The sequence below is a fragment of the Elephas maximus genome, chromosome 4 (assembly GCF_024166365.1).
Source record: "Elephas maximus indicus isolate mEleMax1 chromosome 4, mEleMax1 primary haplotype, whole genome shotgun sequence".
NCBI classification, from domain to species: Eukaryota; Metazoa; Chordata; class Mammalia; order Proboscidea; family Elephantidae; genus Elephas; species Elephas maximus.
Genome location: NC_064822.1, coordinates 96,246,716 through 96,268,644, shown reverse-complemented (window position 1 = coordinate 96,268,644; position 21,929 = coordinate 96,246,716).

The following is a 21,929-nucleotide window of genomic DNA, read 5'->3' as shown; positions in this document are numbered from 1 at the left end:
ATTTTAATTCTGCTATACCCACACAAGGCAATCCTGAATGAGGAAATTTGGGGAGTGGGACCTGATTGCTTCTCCCTTTTTAAAATCAAGGTATATCCTATACAGAGTAATGACCAGGAAGTATGTGAATCTTAAGTATGCAGCTCAGTGAATCTTTATATATGTGTACACTATTACCTCTGGGTGGTGCAAGTGCTAAACACACTCGGCTGCTAACTGAAAGGTTGGAGGTTCAGGGCTACCCACACGTACCTAGGAAGAAAGGCTTGGTGATCTAATATTGAAAAATCAGCCACTGAAAACCTTATGGAGCACAATTCTACTCTGAAACACATGGGATTGCCACAGGTCAGAATCAACTGATGGCAGCTGTTTTTTTTTTATATACCTATTAAAGACCACCTGACAGTATCAGCTCCAAGGCAACAGGTATGGGATTTGATTTTTTTTTAATGAGGACATACGAGTTCCTGGGTGGTACAAATGCTTAAGTGCTGGGCTACTCACCAAAAGGTTGGCGATTCGCCACACAGAAGCACCTCAAAAGACAGGCCTGGCGATCTACTTCCAAAAGGTCACAGCCTTAAAAACCCCATGGAGCACAGTTCTACTCTGAAACAAATGAGGTTGCCATGAGTTAGAACCTACTCAACAGCAACCGATTTGGATGAAGACGGAACATGCTATGAAGTTTCCCTTGTGCTAACCCCCATTACCCCCAACCCTAGAGGTAACCAATATCCTGACTTGTGTTTTGTTTCTTATACTCAATGTGATGTCTGAGATTCATCCATGTTGTTGCATGGAAGAGTTTATTTCTTTTTATTTCTGACTGTATTCCATTTTATGAATATACCAGAGTTTATTCATTCTCTTGTTATTCAACATTTCGGTTGTTTTCATTTTGGGACTGTTATGAATAGCATTGCCCTGAATATTTTTGAATATGTCTTTTGGTGGATATATGTGCTAATTTGCCTTTGGTGTGGGCATGTTGGGCCATATGGTAGGCATAAGGTCAGCTCACATACATACTGCCAGTTTTCCAAAGTTGTTTGTGCCATTGTACATTCCCACTAGTAGTATAAGAGAGTTAAGTTGCTTCATAACCTCGCCAGCATTTGGCATTGTCTTTTTAAAATGTAGCCATGTTGGTGGGGAATTGGTATATTCCTGAATTCCATTTGGGGAACACTTTCCTCAAGAGTGTTGTTTTTAAAACCTTTTCGTACGTTTATTGTTCATTTTGCTATCCTTTTTGTGAGGTCTCTGTTTGTCTGATACCCACTTTGAAAAATTTGATTGTTTAATCTCCTTCTTTCTGATGTGTGAAGTTCTTTATATATTCTGGACGTGAGTCCTTTGTGGAATTTTTTTTCCCAGTCTGTGTCCTGTCCTTCCCATTTGTCATGGATTGAATTACGTCCCCTACAAAATGTGTGTATCAACTTGGTTAGGCCATGGTTGCAAGTATTGTATGGTTGTCCCCCATTTTGTGGTTGTAATTTTATGTTAAAAGGATTAGAGTGGGATTGTAACACCACCCTTACCCAGGTCACCTCCCTGATCTGAGGTAAAGGGAGTTTCCCTGGGCTGTGGCCTGTACCACCTTTTATCTCTCAAGAGATGAAAGGAAAGAGAAGAAAGCAGACAGTTGGGGACCTCATACCACCAAGAAAGCAGTGTCAGGAGCAGAGTGCCTCCAATGGACTCGGGGTCGCTGCACCTGAGATGCTCCTTGACCATGGGAAGACTGAGGACAAGGACCTTCTTCCAGAGCTGCCAGAGAGAGAAAGCCTTCCCCTGGAGCTGATGCCTTGAATTTGGACTTTTAGCCTACTTTACTGTGAGAAAATAAATTTCTCTCTGTTAAAGCCATCCACTTGTGGTATTTCTGTTATGGCAGCACTAGGTGACTAAGACACCATTCTTTCAGTGATGTCTTTTGATGGCAGAAGTTGTTTAATGAAATCTGATTTATCACTGATTTCTTTTTGTTTTAGTGCTTTCTGTGTCCTGTTTAAGAAATCCTGCCTGTTAAAAGATGAGACCTGTATTTTGATTGTGGCTCTGGGAATATTTTGCAAATTACCTTTAGAGAACCAACAGCCTAAGCGGCTACTTCTTAGAGCACTATTCAAGGAGTTGAATCCTGCATTTAATTACAAATGTGGAAAGAGATTTTTTTTCAGGGCAATGGCAATTGCTGTAGAATTTTTCTTGTTCCTTTCCAAAATTACAAGCCAGTTTTTAATATGGACTGATGACTTCTTTAATTGTTGACATCCAAAGCTCTAGAAAAACTGGGCTTTTTATACCCTGGTACGAACTTGTAAAAGCATTCCAGAATGTAAGGAAAGGAAAATACATCCATAATTAGTTGTGAGAAGGACTATCGAAGTGATCAAAACTAAAAATGTTTATGACCGAAGTTTAAGAGTAAAGAGGATTTCAGACTTGTCCAGTGAGCCCTTTGTTGGGAAGATAAGTTTAAAGCATCAGCTTATCCTATTTCTCTCTGACCTACCATGTGGGGCAGTTGAATAGAAACTGACCTGGGAAGCTCAGAGGATAGAAAAGGTAGTGGTGGCACAACTCTCTCTCCCTGATTTCTTACCCTGCAAGCAGGACTGTCTTGGGGCCAGTTAGACCTTGGGTTGGATGTTACCAGCAATAGGTGAAATGACAGTGACTTCTCCTGGACACTGGCTTCATGACTACTGGGCCCCTTGCCTTGGTTTTTTTTGTTTTTAAACAAAATAGCAAAGCCAAGATGTCAAAATGGAGTCAACTTATCATCCATGCTAGATATCTTCTTTTTGACTTTGTAGATCCACTCTCTACCCTTTCCCCCTTGCTCTTTGCCCTGGGAGGCTGACCTGGGTGGCCTGCATCCTGTTTCTCTCTTGATCTCTGGCCTCTGGTTGGGTTTGGCCAATGGGAAATACCATCAGGAAATCAGAGGGAGGAAAGAGAATAAGCTGAAGTTAATTATTCCCTCTCTGTAGGGTTGCTGTAAGTTGGCTGTGTCCCTATCCAGTGGCCCTTTCCAAACAGCACTCTCCCCAGGATCTGGAAACAGCTTTCTTCCCTTTGCCCCTTTAAGGTCGGGGAACTTGTCTGTACCAGTTGCTGTGGAGTCGATCCTGACTTATGCAACCCCATATATGTCAGAATAGAGCTATGCTCCGTGACAGTTCCAGTGGCTGACTTTTTGGAAGTAGATTGTTAGGACTTTCTTCTAAGGTCTTTCTGGGTGAACTCAAACCTCCAACCTTTTGGTTAGCAGCTGAGCATGTTAGCCATTTGCACCACTCAGGGGCCCTTGGGGGACTTACAGCCTCTAATGTTACATTGGGGCCCTGGTGGCCCAGACCTCAGGCTGCTAACCAAAAGGTCAGCAGTTCAAATCTACCAGCCGCTCCTTGGAAACCCTGTGGGGCAGTTCTATGCTGTCCTATAGGGTCACTATGAGTTGGAATCAACTTGACAGCAATGGGTGGGATTTAATGTTACATGTCCTGCAGTACCGCTCTATCTCCTGTGATTTCCCTATATCCTTTCTAATGAGTCCCTGCACGTAATTCCATTATTAAATTCTCCAGTTACCAATTTATAGAGGGAAGAAATTAAAATTGTCTGAGGGGGAAGGAGATGGAGGTTGTACTTTCACTAATACTTCATCTAAAAAAAAATCGTAATACACACCTCAAAATTGTGTGAGGAAAGTAGCTCTCATTCAGTTGTTACGGTCTGCTTCCTCCTCTAGCCTCCAAATGGGGCCTGATACTTTCTGACGCATTTCCACTAAGGCTGTCTCCTCCCTTTTCACCTGGATCCATATTCTTTAAGTCTCAGCTTAAATATTAACTCCAAAGTTACCTCAAGAATGTTACATATCAGTAATTCTTAGCAAGGAATGATTTGAGTAAGAGTTAAAAAGTTTAATTGAAATACATATTTGTGCTTTTGTTGTTGTCGCTTATGCCTGCCTCCTCTCTCATCGCAGGGTCCATGTGAGGTTTCTTCTGTTTTATTTACTGCTGTAATATCATCTAGCCTGGTGTTGGGCACCTTTATAAATGCTCAGTAAACATTTGTTGAGTGAACGAATGCTTAATAAATGAAAAAAGAAATAAAAAACACCAAACCCTCTGCCGTCAAGTCGATACCGACTCATAGTGACCCTAGAGAACAGAGTAGAACTGCCCCACACAGTTTCAAAGGAGCCCCTGGTGGATTCAAACTCCCGACATTTTGGTTAGCAGCCGTAGCTCTTAACCACTATGCCACCAGTGTTTCTGAATGCTTAAGAATCAATCAAATAATAGAGTTTAGTTACCAAGAGGTCAGCAGTTCGAATCGCCAGGCGCTCCTTGGAAACTCTATGGCGCAGTTCTACTCTGTCCTATAGGGTTGCTATGAGTTGGAATCGACTCGACAGCAGTGGGTTTGGTTTGGTACTAAATCTTTGCCAATGAATTCTCATGTATCCTTAAAAAATAAAAATTAACAACTTTTGGATAAGCGATATAATAGTAATGATAGCAACAATACAGGAAACAGAAGGAAAATATTCACCCAAAGTATCGCCGGAGGTATGCAATCTTCATTTTTTTAAATCTCGTTCTGGACTTTGTCTTTATCTATACAAAGTTTCTGTGAAACTGCTATCATAAATAGAATCAATTTTACTTCCTTTTTGCATTTAATATGTTGCATAGACATTCTCTACGTGTCTAAATAGTTACAATTTTTAATAACTGCATAAAATTTTATGCAGTTGATATATCATGATTGCTCTTTGCACTGTGGTCTGACCTTTAGGTTGTTTTCTATCTTTTACTATTACGAGTCTAACCTAGATGAATTGTTCCATGACACTCTGGTGCAAGAACTGTCACATTTCTTTATTTTCCTAAATCTACTTTAATCTGGCTAGGGTTCCCACCTGTTGAAGGTTAATGAGAAATCCAATCTCAGTCATTTTTGAAACAGCTTTTGTCTCTTTCATTAATTTTATCAGAAACCTAGGGCTTACGTGGTTCAAGAAAATTGAACCTCAGCCCACTTTTGTTCCTTTTGTTTTTCTTTACACTCCTGTGTGGAGAGCTGGTTCTCACTCTCTTCTAGTTATGCGGCTCCCAAGGGCAGCAGTGATGCTCACAGAAGCCCTGCCCATTGGTGGCAGCTGTGACATGCAGCCACTTTCTTTCTGCTTCCCTCAAGGTCTGTGCTATTCTGGAGCACTATGCCCAATCATATGCACAGTTTTCACATCCCAGACTCCCCCAAATCCAAACCTATCCTCTTAGTCTTCTGGGATTAACTCACTTTCCTGGTGGTCACAGCTTCAATCCGTATCTCTCAGACAACTTTATATAAATCCAGACCTCTTAGACAAAGGCCTGGATGGAGCTGCTCTTTAAGGAAGCTTCTGAAATAAGAACGAAGAGTTTTTAAGCCCTTGGAACTTCAACTCAAGGAGAGCCTAGAACTTATATGTCCTTTGTGTGAAGGAGGAAAGGGAAAGATGGTGCTATTCTTTTAAGTCCTCTGAGACTAAGGCTTACACTTCAATAGATTGTCCTGCCTGCTATGATAAATATTATAAAACAAGTTTTTGCAGGAAATAGAATTAGTGGGTCAAATTTTATAAGTGTTTTCTTAGCTAAATTTCTGTAAAAAGTAACCAAAAAGATTTAAACCACAGGACAGATTGGCTTCCACTTCTGATAAGGGGATGTGAAATAATTTAGAAAATTCTTCCACTGATCGCAGTTGCCTTTGAGTCAGTTTCAATTCACGGTGACCCTGTGTGTGTAAGAGTAGAACTGTGCTCCATAGTGTTTTCAGTGGCTGATTTTTTTTGTAAGAGGATCACCAGGCGTTTCTTCAGAGGCAGTTGTGGGTGGACTCCAAACCACCAGTCTTTAGGTTAGCAGTCGAGCACATTAACTGTTTGCACTTCCCAGGGACTCCTTAATGTCTATTGAGTTTAATGTTTCAGTCTTCTCCTTTATGATTTATTTTATCACCTCAGACTGTTGTCGTTAAGTACCATCGAGTTGCTTCTGACTCATAGTGATCCCATGTACAACAGAACTAAACACTGCCCAGTCCCGTGCCATCCTCACAATCATGCTTGAGCACGTTGTTCTAGTCACTGTGTCAGTCCATCTCATTGAGGGTCTCTCTTTTGCTGAACCTCACCTTTATCAAGCAGGATGTCCTTCTCCAAGGACTGGTCCCTTCTGATAACATGTCCAAAGTACGTGAGACCAAGTCTTGCCATCCTTGCTTCTAAGGAGCATTCTGGCTGTCCTTCCAAGATAGATTTGTTCATTCTTCTAGCAGTCCTTGGTATATTCAATATTCTTCACTAATGCCAGAACAATCTACCAAGCTATTAATACCCAATACCAACAAACACCCAATACTGTTTCAACCAAATTTTATATACAACCTGTTGCTGTCGAGTCGATTCTGACTCATAGCGACCCTACAGAACAGAGTACAGCTGCTCCATAGAGTTTCCAAGGAGCGCCTGGTAGATTCAAAATGCCAACCTTTTGGTTAGCAGCTGTAGCTCTTAGCCACGATGCCGCCAGTGTTTCCAGATTTTATATAGTTTTAAAAATTTTATCATTCAATACATATGGAGTTTATCTGGTGACTTTTTTTCCCTTTAAATTGCTTACCGGTGTATTCCAATACCCTTCATAGATTTTTTTTTTCCCAATAACTTATCTTTTTGGTGTAGGTACATATGTTTGAAAATTAAAATTCTAAAAGGAAGGGTTTTTAAAATTTTTTTCTATTAAGTACATTATTACCTTTCCACTTTTTTAAAGGAAGAAAAAAAGACAAGTTGCAATGAATTACTAACGATTCTTACAGAGCAGTATTTCTCAACTGGGGGCCATTTTACCCCCCAGTGGACATTTAGCAACATCTGGAGACATTTTTGGTTGTTACAACTCAGGGGGTGCCTTTAGTATTTAGTGAGGAGAAGCCAGGGGTGCTGCTAAACACCCAACAATAGGCAAGACAGCCCCCACAACACAGAATTACCTGGCCCAAAATGTAAATAGTGCCGAGATTGAGAAAAATCCCGTTGTAAATAACTGAATAGGAGGCCCAGAGAAAACCATATATGTATATATACTCAGAGATTAAGAATGTTTAAAGCTGAAAGGCACGAATGAGTTTTCAAGGAAAAGAAGAGAAAGAATATCTACAACAATGTTATTAGATAATTATATACATTTAGAAAATGAACGCAGTTATGTACCCTAAACTGCCCTCTATAATCTTTCATTTAAAAGGGCTGTGGAATATTGAGAGGATCCTGCTGGTAGAGAATTGTACAGATCGAGTAAAATAGTCTTTGGGGAAATTTCTCAGATGTTTGATATAATCGGCCATTCCCACAGGCACAGGAAATACCTTGCAAGCGTTTCTTCTTGTAGGAGGTCAGGCCTCAATTATTTCAATGATCCACTGAAAGAGACATAATCCATGCTCTTCACACTTGACTCTTGATTTGCATAATAAATATTACAGTGACCAAATTTAACAAATAAAAATACAGGGCACCCAGTTAAATTTGATATTTATACTAAAAAAAATATTTATTGTTTATCCGAAATTCAAAATTAACTGGCCATCCTATATTTTATCTGGCAACCCAAAAAAGTATTGTAACTACTTTTAAATAGTGTGTAACACAAAGGACAATTTTTTTGTGTATTAGGTTTTTCAGCCTCTTTCCATCGTCTTTCTCTATTTGAAGCAAAGCCTTAGTACACCTTTCTACCCCTCACTCCTGTTGCCCTCCCCACCCCATAAATTCCATATAACTAGCACAGAATCCAAATTCTTGATCTATTCATTTTCTCTACTTGAGTGTCGACTTTTGTAGGAAACATTCTGATTTAAAATACACCCCAAATTTGAATTCTGAGCTGAAGAAATAGTATTTCCGTATCAGAAGGCTGAGTTTAGTGATGATATTGGGACAGTGAGGTGTAGTGTGGACAGAACAACAAAAACACTATCAAATCAAGAAAAGCCCATAGAGGAAAGAGGGGGAAAAGAAACCTGTCCTCAGACCTGCCACTAGGTATAGAAACGTGCTTGTCAAAAATAGTGTCTTTGGAATACCTATCTCAGAACACATGGGAAATTTATATGCAGATTCCCGGACCTGAATCAGAACCTATGTTTTTAACCAACACCTATGGTGAATCTGAATGCATGATGAAGTTTGAAAACCACTAGGCTGGAATTTTTCTCATTGTGCTGTTGAGCACATTCTGCCTGGATTGGGGGGAAAAATTTATATATATATATATGTGGAAACTCTGGTGGCATAGTGGTTAAATGCTACAGCTGCTAACCTAAAGGTTGGTAGTTCAAATCCACCAGGTGCTCCTTGGAAACTCTATGGGGCAGTCCTACTCTGTCTTATAGGGCCACTATGAGCCGGAATCAACAGCAACAGGTTCGGGTTTTATATACATATATATGTAGTGATTTCTTTAGATTTTTACTTGGTTCTGAAACCATGACCATGAATTTCCATTTCTTCTCCACAACCCATACAGACTCACTTTCCTACAGCATTTATTTTTGTTTATCCATCCATTCCCTCATCTATTCATTCAACAAACGTTGACAGGTACAAGCCTCTGTGACTCTTGTAAATGGAAATGTTATAAATATAGACCTTATCATTACCTTCCTGAAGGACGGTATCTTCATATTTTACATTTCTGTCATTCTCCACATTGTTGGCAGACAAAAAAGTACAGCTTTATTTTACTTATTTGTTTTCCTGTCACCCACAGCAAATATTTAATTTGTTACTAAATGACATTTATGGTTTTGAACTTGCTTGTTTCTCTGTCCCCCACATCCACTGGAGTCCCAGTATGTATTGACAATATGTGTGTATGCTTATCAAAGTGCCCTTGGGAAATGAAATAACATGTGAAACTCATTTTTTATTTTATAGCAAACTTCATAACATTCTCCCTGATTCTATCCTTTGGATAGATTTCTAGTTTATCTTATATATGAGAAATGACCTTATAACCTGTGTGTGACAGTTGTTTGGGTTTTATTAAGTGCCCTGCTAGCTGGCGATATAGGGGCATTACTCATAGATATTTGTTTGCTACCCTAGTAGGCTGAGAAAATTTATATTTATATATTTAACTGTATATTTATGCCTTTCTTCTCAAAAAAAAAAATTTTTTTTTTTTTTCTCCTGCATGTCATTTAAAAGTAGTTCTTAGAATAAAGGGAATGCTACCAATTCTGGCTTTAGATACAGAAGAAAGAGATGGATTGTCATCATGGGTCCCATAGGGGAAATTTTTGTAATATAAACATCTTCTGGGACAAAGTGAACCTGGTAAAAATTAAATATAAATCCAAACTAAGAGTTTCTATTTTTAAGGAACTCATATGTATATACGTATATATACACATAAAAAAAATTATATATATATATATACAATCAGTTCCCCCACATGTCTGTCAGTTTGTCGTACTGTGGGGGCTTGAGTGTTGCTGTGATGTTGGAAGCTATGCCACTGGTATTCAGATACCAGCAGGGTCACCCATGGAGGACAGGTTTCAGCTGAGTTTCCAGACTAAGACAGACTAGGAAGAAGGGCCCAGCAGTCTACTTCTGAAAAGCATTAGCCGGTGGAAACCTTATGAATAGCAGTGGAACATTGTCTGATATAGTGCTGGAAGATGAGCCCCCCAGGTTGGAAGGCACTCAAAAGATGATTGGGGAAGAGCTGCCTCCTCAAAGTAGAAAAAAAAAAAGGTAGAGCCGACCTTAATGATGTGGATGGAGTAAAGCTTTTGGGACCTTCATTTGCTGATGTGGCATGACTCAAAATAAGAAGAAACACCTGCAGACATCCATTAATAATCAGAACATGGAATGTACGAAGTATGAATCTAGGAAAACTGGAAATTGTCAAAAATGAAATGAACCCATAAACATTGATATCCTAGGCATTAGTGAGCTGTCAGTGATAGGATAATATACATATGCCTACAAGGACGACCAGTTAATACGACTATTATTCAAATTTACTCATCAACCACTAGGACCAAAGATGAAGAAATAGAAGTTTTTTATCAGCTGCAGTCTGAAAATGGCCAAACACGCAATCAAGATGCGTTGATAATTACTGGTGACTGGAACGTGAAACTTGGAAACAAAGAAGAGGGATCAGTAGTTGGAAAATATGGCCTTGGTGATAGAAACAATGCCGGCTGTCGAATGATAGAATTTTGCAAGACCAACGACTTCTTCATTGCAAATACCTTCTTTCACCAGCATAAACGGTGACTATACACATGGACCTCGCCAGATGGAACACACAGAAATCAAATTAACTACATCTGTGGAAAGAGACAATGGAAAAGCTCAATATCATCAGTCAGAACAAGGCCAGGGGCAGACTGTGGAACAGGCCATCAATTGGTCATATGCAAGTTCAAGCTGAAACTGAAGAAAATCAGAGCAAGTCCATGAGAGCCAAAATATGACCTTGAGTATATCCCACCCGAATTTAGAGACCATCTGAAGAATAGATTTGACGCATTAAATGCTGGTAATCGAAGACCGAAGGAGTTGTGGAATGACATCAAGGACATCATCCATGAAGAAAGCAAGAGGTCATTGAAAAGACAGGAAAGAAAGAAAAGACCAAGACGGATGTCAGAGGAGACTCTGAGAGTTGCTTTCGAACGTCGAGCTGCTAAAGCAAAAGGAAGAAATGATGAAGTAAAAGAACTGAACAGAAGATTTCAAAGGACGGCCTGAGAAGACAAAGTATTATAATGACATGTGCAAAGAGCTGGAGATGGAAAACCAAAAGGGAAGAACACACTCTGCGTTTCTCAAACTGAAAGAACTGAAGAAAAAGTTTAAGCCTCGAGTTGCAATAGTGAAGGATTCTATGGGGAAAATACTAGACGATGCAGGAAGCATCAAAAGAAGATGGAAGGAACACAGAGTCATTATACCAAAAAGAATTAGTCGATATTCAACCATTTCAAGAGGTGGCATATGATGAGGAACAGATGGTACTGACGGAAGAAGTCCAAGCTGCCCTGAAGGCATTGGCGAAAAACAAGGCTCCAGGAATTGATGGAATATCAGTTGAGATGTTTCAACAAACGTATGCAGTGCTGGAGGTGCTTACTCTTCTATGCCAAGAAATATGGAAGACATCTTCCTGGCCGACTGATTGGAAGAGACTCATATTCATGCCTATTCCTAAGAAAGGTGATCCAACCAAATGTGGAAATTATAGAACAATATCATTAATACCACACGGAACCAAAATTTTGCTGAAGATCATTCACAAACAGCTGCAGCAGTATACCAACAGGGAACTGCCAGAAATTCAGGCCGGTTTCAGAAGAGGACATGGAACCAGGGATATCATTGCTGGTGTCAGATGGATCCTGGCTGAAAGCAGAGAATACCAGAAGGATGTTTACCTGTGTTTTATTGACTATGAAAAGGCATTCGACTGTGTGGATTATAACAAACTATGGATAACATTGCGAGGAATGGAAATTCCAGAACACTTAATTGTGCTCATGAGGAACCTTTACATAGATCAAGGGGCAGTTGTTCAGACAGAACAAGGGGATACTAATTGGTTTAAAGTTAGGAAAGGTGTGGGTCGGGGTTTTATTCTTTCACCATACCTATTCAATCAGTATGCTGAGCAAAGAATCGGAGAAGCTGGACTATGTGAAGAAGAATGGGGCATCAGGATTGGAGGAAGATTCATTAACAACCTGCATTATGCAGATGATACAACCTCGCTTGCTGAAAGTGAAGAGGACTTGAAACACTTACTAATGAAGATCAAAGACCACAGCCTTCAGTATGGATTACACTTCAACATAAAGAAAACAAAAATCCTCACTATTGGACCAATGAGCAACCTTGTGATAAATGGAGAAAAAATTGAAGTTGTCAAGGATTTCATTTTACTTAGATCCACAATCAACAGCCATGGAAGCAGCAGTCAAGAAATCAAAAGATGCATTGCATTGGGTAAATCTGCTGCAAAGGACCTCTTCAAAGTGTTGAAGAGCAAAGATGTCACCTTAAAGACTAAGGTGTGCCTGACCCAAGCCATGGTATTTTCAATCACATCATATGGATGTGAAAACTGGGCAATGAATAAGGAAGACCGAAGAAGAATTGACATCTTTGAATTGTGGTGTTGGCGAAGAATATTGAATATACCATGGACTGCCAAAAGAATGAACAAATCTGTCTTGGAAGAAGTACAACCAGAATGCTCCTTAGAGGCAAAGATGGCGAGACTGCATCTTATATACTTTGGACTCGTTGTCAGGAGGGAACAGTCCCTGGAGACAGACATCATGCTTGGCAGAGTACAGGGTCAGTGGAAAAGAGGAAGACCCTCAACAAGGTGGATTGACACAGTGGCTGCAACAATGAGCTCAAGCATAACAACGATTGTAAGGATGGCTCAGGACCGGGCATTCTCATTCTGTTGTGCATAGGGTCGCTAGGAGTTGTAACCGACTTGATGGCACCTAACAACAACAACATACAATCAGTTAATCACACCTACTCTTAACCAAAAGCATCAGGGGAGGAAAAGACCTGCAGAATCCTTACGCTGAGCCATCTGGTGTGCACCCCTACAGGAAAGCAAGTCAATTCCTTATATGAGGTGGACTTCTGTTGATAGTTTTTTTTACTGTGGTAAATACGTAGGTAACATAACATTTGCCATTTCAACAGTCTTCACATGTATAGTTCAGTGACATTAATTACGTTCATCATGTTGTTCAGCCATCAGCATTAACCATTTCTGAATTCTTCTGTCCACTTTAACAGAAGCTCAGTGTCCAAAAGCATCGTCTCTTCCTTCCCCCTCTTTCCCACCCTCCCCCACAGGAAACTGCCAGAAATTCAAGCCAGATTCAGATGAGGGCGTGTAACCAGGGATATCATTGCTGATACCAGATGGATCTTGGCTGAGGGCAGAGAATACCAGAAAGACATGTAACTGTGTTTTATTGACTATGCAAAGCCATTCGAGTGTGTGGATCATAAGAAATTATGCATTACATTGTGGAGAATGGGAATTCCAGGACCCTTAATTATGCTTATGAGGAACCTGTACATAGATAGAGAGGGAGTCATTCCAACAGAATGAGGGAATACTGCGTGGTTTAAAGTCAAGAAATATGTATGTCAGAGTTGTATCCTTTCACCATATTTATTCAATCTGTATGCTGAACAAATAACCTGAGAAGCTGGTCCATATGAAGAAAGCAGCATCAGAATTGGAGGAAGACTCATTAACAACCTGCAATATGCAGATGACACAACCTTGCTTGCTGAAAGGGAAGAGGACTCGAAGCACTCACTAATGAAGATCAAAGACCCATAGCCTTTTGTATGGATTGCACCTCAGCACGAAGAAAACAACACTCACAACTGGACCAATAAGCAACATCATGACAAATGGAGAAAAGATTGAAGTTGTCAAGGATTTCATTTTCCTTGGATCTACAATCAACGTCCATGGAAGCACCAGTCAAGAAATCAAAAGACACTTTGCTTGGGCAAATCTGCTGCAAAAGACTTCTTTAAAGTGTTAAAAAACAAAGATGTCACTTTGAGGACTAAGGTGCACCTGATCCAAGCCATGGTATTTTCAATTGCTTCATAGCCATGTGAAAGGTAGACAATGAATAAGGAAGACCAAAGAAGAATGGACGCCTTCGAATTGTGGTGTTGGCGAAGAATATTGAATATACCGTGGACTGCCAGAAGAATGAACAAATCTATCTTAGAAGAAGTACACCCAGAATTCTCCTTAGAAGTGAGGGTGGCGAGACTTTGTCTCACATACTTTGCACATGTTATCAGTAGGGGCTAGTCCCTGGAGAAGGATATCATGCTTGGTAAAGCAGAGGGTCCTCAAAAAAGAGGAAAACCCTCAGCTGGATAGGTAGACACAGTAGCTGCAACACTGGGCTGAAGCATAAAAATAATTGTGAGGATGGCACAGGATTGGACAGTGTTTTGTTCTGTTGTACATAGGTTCACTATGAGTCTGAACTGACTGGATGGAATCTAACAACAACTGTGGTCATTTCAAAGTTGTGGTTAATTTCCGTTATGTGAAAACACTCCAGAGTCAGGACCATGCATCAGGGCTTTAAAAGCAAATTCTTTTTTTTTTATTGTTATAAAAATATAGATAACATGGTATTTGCCAATTCAACATTTGTCACTTGTACAGTTCAACAAAACTAGTTGCATCAATCATGTTTTGTACAACCATCACCAATATCCATTGCTGTATTTTCCATCCCCATAAACAAAAACTCAACACTAGCTAGACAAAGATTTCGCTCTTTCCCCTTCTGTTTCGCCCCTGGTAACCACTGTTAAACTCTGATCTCTATATACTTTTCTATTTTAAGTGTTTCATATTAGTGAAATCACACTCTATTTGTCCTTTTGTGATTGACTTATTTCAAGCATCATAATGTTTTCAAGGGTCACTTATGTTGTGGTTTGCATCAGGACTTCATTTCTCTTTTTGGCAGAGTAATATTCTATTGTATGTACATGCCACAGTTTGTTTATCCATTCATCTATTGGTGGGCTTTGAGCTGTTTCCACTTTTTGGCTCTTGTGAATAGTGCTGCAAGGAACATTAATGCACACGTGTCTGTTCACATCGCTACGAAAGCACGTTTTTAATAGTGTAGTATCTTTTCATATATTGTATCTAGACTCAAATCAAGTATTTTATTGATGGTTGACTATAAACACATTTTTAATAAAATTGTATTATTTCGATGCCAATCTGTACACCGAAACCAAAGCAAATATGATCATTATCTCTTCTCATAAAGGATTTGTGCATTAAACCCCACTTCTCTGGCAGTTAGAAGTGGCATTTTAGTTAGTAAATGTGTAGTGAGTCATCTTATGTAACAGGATGTGGCTGGGTAGGAGCAGGTGTTCAGCTGGTTCTGGCTTTATCTATTAGATAATACCCCTCCCAGGAAGGCTCCCCCTTTACATATCCATTTGGATCCAAAGATGCATTTAGAGACTTGCTGTTTTTCTTTTGATTTTTTTATTGTTGTTGTGGTTTTCACCAAGATGTCTGGAAGCAAGGGGAACAGAAAATGTCAATGAATGTGTTGAGGCAGGGTGAATGCCTAGGAGGCGCTGTAGTTACAAGATTTTGGCTTCAGACAGCTATGTAAAGAAAAAAAAAAACATGGGCAAATTAATCAATTCCACTGAATCTCAGTTTCATAATACTAAAATACAGGTAATAATAATAGGCATTAGGATAACTGAATTAAAGGCAAGTTGTTTGTAATAACAAAAGGTTGGAAACAATATAAATATACATTAATAAGGGTGTGGTTGAATAAACTATGATTTGTCCCCCCAGTAGAGCACTGGGTAGCTGTAACTAAAAAAAAAATAAAGCAAGCCTTAAAAGTATATGCAAATTAACCTAATTTCATGCCAAACTGAAATATTACAACACAGAGAAAATAATTATTTTCAGTGATGTTAGAACTCAGCATACATTTACTGGGATTTATTTTTAAGACCAAAAAAAAAAAAAAGTGAAGAAATATTAAACTTCTGTCAGTAATTTTACTGTTAGTACTAATAATATTGGCATATATTTTGAAGCTGTTTTTATTAATGTAGAATAAAGCAAAAGTAAAACATTCATGTTATTAGGAGCCAAATTTTTCAGCATCAGAGAAAAGAGATACAAGTATAAAATCAAAGAAAAGAAGTAAAAACCCTGAACTGTTAAATTTGAGTGGGAAATATTGATATTAACCCAAGAAATGAAAAATACCTATTTTCTAGCTCTGTCCACTGAGAAAGCCTAGGGTCACTGATAGCCCAGGGGCAATGAAACAGTGCCAAAATTTTGGTTTCTGATACCTTTCATCACAAAAAAATAAAATCTTGGAAAAGTGACTATTCCCAGGTTTAGGATATTTTATGCCAGAAAGTAATCAAGGAAATAATATCAGTAGGATATGGGAACCAATTTGAATGGACTCCAGATTACCAAAGTTGGAAAATTTTATCATCAGAAGTAATATAATTAACTAAAGATCATTAAATATATAGAAATGCATGAGCTCATTCTTATACTAAAAACAAACACACAAAAAAGACAAAAGAATAACCTTCAGTTGTCACTGTTGGAGATTGCTATTTAATCAATTCCTTATTTGGAAATTTGTAATTAAAGGAAGAAATGAAGCATTTACCCTAACTTTTTACTAGAACCTATAGTTCAGGGTAAGCAAATAGCTCCAGATGATGAAGAACCTTTATAGAAGAATGCCAACTAAAATGCAGAAGGAAAGATACAATTTAAAAAAAATCAACATTTTAACCCCTAATAAAATATATGATTGAAATTAGCACGAGCACTTGATGCTAACCTATTAGGCAAAAGATTTTACATGATGCCAAAGTCTCATCCTACAGATGGCTTGCTGATCATAAAGGGAAAAACTTACCTGGCTAATGAAAAGATCCAGGTGTCACAAACAGCGTACCAATGGTGGGAAAACGAACATCGAGGGCCTCCTGATGTGATGTAATGTATAAGTGCATAGCATTCCTTAGAAAATATTCTGGCCAAGTGTGTTTAACTTGAATCCAATCAAGTTTTTAAATTTAACTTCCTATTTACAGAAAACACAGGGGATAGAGGAACTAGTTAAATGATATCACAGAAAGCATTGAACATATCTGCACTGTGGGACATTCATCAGACAAATTGGCCTGATCTCAACTTCTGCTGGTTAAACTGTTGGGGATGCCAGCATTAGTGATTAGGGTACTGAATGTGATCTACTTTGAAATCCCAGGCTTGTATGTCCTGGGACATATTGGGTATATGAACATAGGTCGCCATGGTCAAAGAACTAAAGTACTCCCAAATGGACCTATCACTAAGCATGTCATTAAAAAAAAAAAAAGGAAACCAACATGTACTGAATTTGCCAGCCACATCCTATTTAAGAAAAATAATAAATAGTGTTATTTTGGTTAATATATTCACAACATAGAAATTGTTATAGAAAAACAATTATTTTGTCAAAACATCCTTAAACATATACAAATATCTGTTGAACTTATATATTGATAAGACTTGAAAAATAGCAAATAAACAGTTGTTGTAGTTAGGTGCCACTGAGTCGGTTCTCATATACAACAGAAAGAAACACGTCCTGTCCTGTGCCCTCCTAATGATTGTTGTTACGCTTGAGCCCATTGTTGCAGCCACTGTGTCAATTTATCTCATTGAGGATCTTCCTCTTTTTCAGTGACTCTCTATTTTACCAAGAATGATGTCCTTCTCCAAGGACTGGTCCCTCCTGATAACATGTCTAAAGTATGTGAGATGAAGTCTCGCCATCCTTGCTTCTAAAGAGTATTCTAGCCGTACTTCTCCCAAGATAGATTTGTTCACTCTTTTTTGTAGTCCATGGTATATTCAATATTCTTCACCAACACCATAATTCAAAGGCATTGATTCTTATTCGGTCTTCCTTATTCATTGTCCAGCTTTCACATGCATGTGAGGCAATTGAAAACACCAGGGTTTGGGTCAGGCACACCTTAGTCCTCAGGGTGACACCTTTGCTTTTTAAAACTTTAAAGAGGTGTTTACCAGCAGATTTGCCAAATGCAATACATTGTTTGATTTCTTGACTGCTGCTTCCATGGGCATTGATTGTAGATCCAAATAAAATGAAGTCCTTGACAACTTCAATTTTTTCTCCATTTCTCATGATGTTTCTTATTGGTCCAGTTGTAAGGATTTTTGTTTTCCTTATGTTGAGGTGTAGTCTAAATTGAAGGCTGTAGCCTTTGATTTTCATCAGTAAGTGCTTCACGTTGTCTTTACTTTCAGAGTGTTTTAAGAGTCTGTGAACATAGGGTTTTATTGTCATGATTACAATAGCAGAGATTTAATAAGGTTATGCTTTATCTCTATGTTATTTCTTAATAATTGACTTAATTTCATAATATAATAATTTTGAATTTTTATTGTAAAATTTATACATGTACCTTATTATTCCCAGGGGTTTTATCTTATACAGATTCATGCTTTTTCGCTTGGGAATCTTTCCTCTAACCTTTTCAAAATTAGGAATTCAATCTTCTGAGTTGTCTGAGTATCAGCAACCCTTGATTTGTGTGTCTGTACATATGAGGCTTATTTTCGTAATTTAAAAATTTGTCCTTGACTGGAACAAAATCTCTGATCCTCCAAAAATGTAGTTCTAAATAAATTTCTGTGGACAAGTATCTAAAGTTTTAAGTGAAGCCAAACTAATAAGAACCATTGTGATTTCCAATGAGTTGAGTATAAAAAGACTCAGGATAAAACATGAGATGCATATTAATAAATGTATGGTGATAAGGTTACTATTGCCAACACAAAATCAACTTCATGCAGATCAAGCCTGCAGCTAATTTATATTTCATGCCCTTTATTAACTGATATCTAATGAGAATTATTCAGTTTTCACTGTATCACATCAAACTCTCCTAATAAAAATCTGCTCTGTTTTGCATGTAAGTTGCTCCATTTCATAAAATTTTCAGCAGTCTTTGACTCACTAAATAAAGTTGTCACTCAAGCCTCATTTCCCATCTGAGCACAGGGAAGTTGAATGGACACTGAATTAATCCTGCATATTGTCTCTGCTTGATGAGGTCTCCAAGAGATCCTTGTCCTGTCACCTTTAATGAACCCTGTCTAATGGACTCATTAGCAAATTCCATATCATTTTTAGGAGAAAGATGCAATCTTACAAAGCTGTCCTTCACATGTTTGGAAATTATTATAATTTATTCCTTAAACACTCACTCAAAAATTAGGAATGAGGAGACTCTAGTTTATTTTGGGTACCATAATATTGCAACAATGACATGCTGATTACAATGAGGGGGTATAAGAATACTATTTCATGCTGATTACTCACGTTATATTCAAAATTAGTAGTTAAAGTGGTCAACATTCTTCAATTCAATAGCTTAATATTATATCATAGAAAAATTGCAGCTGGGGAAATGCAGATTTTCCTGGATTCATTTATCTGTGAGTGCAGAAAAGCTAATAATAAATGACTTCTTGATACTGTGCAAATCTCTCTAAGTTCATGCTATGGAGATTTAGATTTTAATATTATTTTGCATTGCAGTCGAGTAATAAGTACTCATATTTGTTATCTTATACCCCACACTCTTCCTTCCCTGTCTCATTTCCTCAGCTTCACATGTTATTTTGTTAATGAAATTCACATCGATGGTAGAGGGAGGAAAAGATGGAAATTAGATAAGTATTAATTCTGGAAAAACCTAACAGTTTACTATTTTTATTGTGTTTGTGTGTGTTCATATATTCTCAATTAACTTGTAAAAACTCGCCACCCACAGACCAATTACTTGAGAAAATTTGCTAAAACCTAAACAACAACAACAACAACAAAAATGGAAACCCTGGTGGCATAGAGGTTAAGTGCTATGGCTGCTAGCCAAAGAGTCGGCAGTTTGATTCCGCCAGGTGCTCCTTGGAAACTCTATGAGGCAGCAGCTCTACCCTGTCCGATAGGGTCACTGAACTCCAATTTTTAAATAACTATCACTTTTACATTGAACAAAAAAAATTGGTGAATGGTAATACTGTTGGCAACTCTAACACGTTTTCCTATACATGAAAATGTCCTTTGACTTTCATTGCTAATTGTCTAACTTCAGTCTCTGATAAGGACAGCTGGGGTAAGTGAAGACCCAGCAAGTAGCTGCTACATAACCCCAGGCAGGTGTGTGTGTGTATGTGTGTTTGGGGGTGGTGGTGATGTGGGGAGGGCATAAAGTTCTTTTCAGAGGTCATGGTAAATAGAAGAACCAGAGGCATATAGCGGAAGTCAAGTTCTGGAGGGAAATCCGCGTGGAGGGTGAATCATCAGACCATGCAAATTGATTATCTAAAGGGCAGCCTGAGAAAGGGAATTAGAGAATTTCTGGGCTTTCCTGGGTCTGGACATTGTGGCACAATTAACTCTGTGTGGTGGGCAATTAAAATGTAGCTTGGAGAAATTCCAGATACAAAATGCAAAACCTACAGTATTTATTTGTTTTAATACTTTTAGCACACTGTAGACGGAACAAACTCTAAAAGGGATTCAACAAGACTATCATCTTTGGAATAACTCCTTCAACAACTTGCCCTTATAATCTCTGCTTATGTTACAGAATTTTTAAATTTCTCACTGTACACAAAAAACAGTTTGTTCCTATTTTTGAATTTTTGCATGCATAGAATGTTCTTTGCTCTCTTTTGTATCTGGTAAGCTCTTAACTTTTTCTCCGATGCAATTCAAATGTCACCTCTTTTATGGAATTTTCCCTAAAAAATTCCTCTACAACCCCATGCCCAGAGTTATTCATTCTGTTTTTTTTAAGCACTCTGTTAAAGTACTTAACTGTCTTTCTCAAAATATGTCATTTATTATCATTTGGAGAAGTTATTGGGGTTAACCAAGGCTCAGTCTCTCGTGACAACCAAGGTGGACAACAATCCTATTATATTTCCAACATCCATTGTCTTTCTGTTGATATGAAGTTGGAAGAGGTGCAGAAACAAAACATATAGTGATGTTGCTAACTTTAGCCCTGTTAATTGGTATATTTTTTTTTAATATCACTGTCCTAAATTGACCTGGCTCTGTCACAAATTTTAGAACAATTCTGAGTAGCTGAAATGTTTATTGCACTCAATGTTTATGCAGCACACAACTTAGAGTGTGTGAATCCAAAGAAGACAAGGGACAAACCACCATCTGGTAGGAATACATGTCTGTGATGAGAGGCTAGTAGAAGCCAGTATCTGAAAACCAGGAGGAACGGAAATAGTGTATGGTAGGACTGTTGAGAAGTAGAATTGTTGAGAAATTAATGATTATGGGGTGTTTAATGCTGGAAGCTGAAGTAAACACTCTGTTTAGTGAAAATGTAGAGCTGTTGCCTAGGAGAGAGATCTATGTGTAGCCCAGATTTCAATTAGGTGTCTTTGGCCCTTCAGATGGTAAGAAAATTGCCTTGATGCCATGATAAAATTTCCACGTCTTTCCCAAGATTACAGCAAATTACTGAGAGAAGGGAAACAGATTTTCATGATCAATTTTGCCTTATTTGCCTCCACCAAATCCTTATTTTCTCTTGTGTCTTCTGGATGTTTCTTTATCTCTGCTTTGGCATTAGGTCAAATATAGGACATATTAATTTCTTTGGCAGGAAAAAAAAAAAAACACTTCCAGGAGACGTGTAAGCATGAGACTTTACTGAAGGGTTGGGGATTCATAGGGATTTACCTCCTTAACGCAAACAAATTTAAATGTTAGTAGTTCTTGCCCTTAAATGTCATTCAGTCACTCTACCACATTCTTAGTCATTTCCTCTCTCTGCTTTCTCTTTTCTTCTGTTCTTTCTTTTCTGTTCAAAATTCTCAATAAAACTCACAGATCATTTATAATACAAAGGAGTTGTAACTGTGTCTATTATTGCCTTATCTCCTGCTAACTCATACTTTCTGAGTCTCATCATTTACACCTAAAGGCTAACAGAGATAGTTGCCTTCCTAAGAGAAACTATGACAGTAGCATTTGTTATTTTTGCCCCAGTATTGACGCCTCTGCCAAGACATCCGTTTGCTCCTCCATGGTCCCCCGTCCCCCTTGCAGCCCGCCAAGCAGGGGCTTTGAACTGTGGTTTGGCTCTACCACACTGTGGCCCTAACTGCAGTTTG